This window comes from Colobus angolensis, unplaced genomic scaffold (genome assembly GCF_000951035.1).
Source record: "Colobus angolensis palliatus isolate OR3802 unplaced genomic scaffold, Cang.pa_1.0 Scaffold65, whole genome shotgun sequence".
Lineage (NCBI taxonomy): Eukaryota > Metazoa > Chordata > Mammalia > Primates > Cercopithecidae > Colobus > Colobus angolensis.
In genome coordinates, this window is record NW_012120154.1 from 3898952 (window position 1) to 3901577 (window position 2626).

At 54.3% G+C, this 2626-nt stretch overlaps 1 protein-coding gene across 1 annotated transcript in view; it reads right to left on the bottom strand.

Annotated features, from left to right (window-relative positions):
• The window catches only part of TRIOBP (TRIO and F-actin binding protein), a 98707-nt gene extending 96449 nt beyond the window's left edge, over nt 1-2258 (bottom strand). The window contains exons 1-2 of the mRNA XM_011925681.1: nt 2157-2258; nt 1550-1657 (exon numbers count right to left, since the gene is read on the bottom strand). The gene's annotated coding sequence lies outside the window, so the exon portion shown is untranslated. The remainder of the gene's footprint in view (nt 1-1549; nt 1658-2156) is intronic.
• Between the last annotated feature and the right edge of the window lie 368 nt (nt 2259-2626).

Genomic DNA, 2626 nt, shown 5'->3' on the forward strand with positions numbered 1-2626 from the left:
AAAAAAAAAAAAAAAAAAAGTGATTTCCCAGATGATTCTAGTGCACCCCAAAGTTTGAGTGTCCTTGTATTATAGCTACTCTGCATTGTAGATCAAATTAATGCCAATTTTAGATCAGGCAACTAAGGCTCAGAGAGTTTCCTTTGCTCACTCAAGGTCACAGTGGCTGATTCAAATCCAGGCCTGTGTGTGTCCCTGCTCTCTTGGAGGTGGAAGTGAGGAGCACTGGATCATACTGCCAACTCGCACAGCTCCTTTGGGAAGCACAGCGAGGGAGGCAAAAGGCTGGCCAGATATTTTCAGAGTTGAGGATGACGTCTTTGACAAACATGAACAGCCTGAAGTCACACAGCAAGTTTGTGGCAGAGCTTAGCCAAAAAGAAACCCTAATGTGTCTTCTTGTTTTGTTTTGTTTTTTTGAGACAAAGTCTCTCTCTGTTGCCCAGGCTGGAGTGCCGTGGTGTGATCTCAGCTCACTTGGCTCACTCGGCTCACTGCAACCTCCACCTCCTGGGTTCAAGCAATTCTTCCTCAGCCTCCCAAGTAGTTTCTGGGATCACAGGCATATGCCATCATGCCTGGCTAATTTTTGTATTTTTAGTAGCGACGGGGTTTTGCCATGTTGGCCAGGCGAACTCCTGACCTCAGGTGATCCACCTCCTTCAGCCTCCCAAAATGCTGGGATTACAGGTGTGAGCCACTGCACCTGGCCCCTAGTTTCTTTTTTGAGGAGGTGGGGGCAGGGTCTTGCTCTGTCACCCAGGCTGGAGTGCAGTGGCTCGATCACAGCTCACTGCAACCTCAAACTCCCGGGCTCAAATGATTCTCTAGCTTCAGTCTCCCCAGTAACTGGGAATACAGGTGCACACTACCATGCCCAGCTAATTTTTTAATTTTTTCTTTTGTAAAAATGGGCTCTTAGCCAGGTGCGGTGGCTCACGCCTATAATTCCAGCACTTTGGGAGGCTGAGGCAGGCAGATCACTTGAGGCCAGGAATTCAAGACCAGCCTGGCCAACATGGTGAAACCCTGTCTCTACTAACACTACAAAAATTAGCTGGGCGTGGTGGCGCACGCCTGTAATCCCAGCTACTCAAGAGGCTGGGGCAAGAGAATTGCTTGAACCTGGGAGGTAGAGGTTGCAGTGGAGCTAAGATCGCCCTGCTACACTCCAGCCTGGGCAATAATGTATCTCAAAAAAAAAAAGACTCTTGCTGTGTTACCCAGGCTGGTTTTGAACTCCTGAACTCCTGATCTCAAGTAATCCTCCTCCTTCAGTCCCTCAAAGTGCTGGGATTACAGGTGTGAGGCATCACACCCTTCTGAAACCCTGGTGTCTTAACTTGTACAAGGGTTCTCCTTTCTGGGTGCCCCTAGGGCCACCAACATTCATTCTCTAGAGTGAAGCTGGGTCAGGAGAGTCACTTAAAGATGCCCTCCCCACCCACCCAGAGCCCCAAGGGGAGGGTGGGGGGTGGGAGGAACCCAACATCCCAAAACACAAGCAGCTTTTGGTGCCCCCAGGTCACCTGCCCACATTCATCCTCACCTGGTGTGTTCCAGGGATCAGGCTTTTGTTGCCAATCTTGGTGGAGAGCTGAGGAATTTCACCTCCTCCCCTGGGACAGCCAGGGCCAAGGCTCCTCCATCATCAGACCTGGAGAAGGGAATGGGGTGGGGGGCGACAGCAGGGCACGGTGGGGAGAGGGCCACCCACTGGCCCTTCCGTCGCCCCAGGGTCTCTGATCCTCTCTGGGCGGTCGTCCTCCTGGCTCCTGGTGGTGGAAGAGGGGCGCATCGGCCCCGCCCGTCCTGGGCGTTTCTCCCCTGGTCTGGCCCCATAAAGGAGCGTCGCCTAGCAGGAGAACGCCGCTCATTTTCCTGGGGGTGGGTAGCGGGCTCTACTCCACGTGCCCCTCTCTGCTCCCGTTTCCTCCCCTACCCACAACCAATAGGCAGAATCCTTCTCTAAAATGCACTTGAGATGTGGATATAATAATCAAAACCTTAAGCAGTTACACATGCCCCACCCAGAGAATGGACCCGAGACCCTCTCCATCCAGGCATTCAACCAGTTCCTCCCCGGATCCCTCGACCCCTACCCCTCCCATAGGCCTCCGCCTACCAGCTCCTCTTTTCTGTGGCCCAGTGCTAACCTTGGCTGGATTTCCACGCACAGGGGCTGCCGGGGTGGGAGTGCCAGGGTCATGGCCTCTTTATTTTAACAATGAATCAGAGCGATGCTCGGGAAGTGGAAGGCAGGCCACGCCCCTGACACGCTCGCATAGGCTCTCTCTGGGTGCCTCATTTACATGAAGACTGTGGGACTCTGTGGGACTGGACAAGCCAGAACAAGGGGCGGGGCGGAGGCGGGCGCGGCACGGATACCTCTGAGAGCGGGACTCGCTGCACGTTTAGCCTGGGCCGCCTGCAGACCTCGCCCACTGGGGGTCCCCAGGGAGCCCTAGAGAGGGCTGGCACTGGCGGATCTGGCTCCTTCTGACCTCTTTCCGGTTGGTTCATTCTGGCGACAGTCCGCTGGGCTGGCTTTAGCACAGACCTTGGACAAGTGTCTTAACCTACCTGTCATGACAGTTTTCTTACCGCGGGGGCGGAGGTTGCAGTG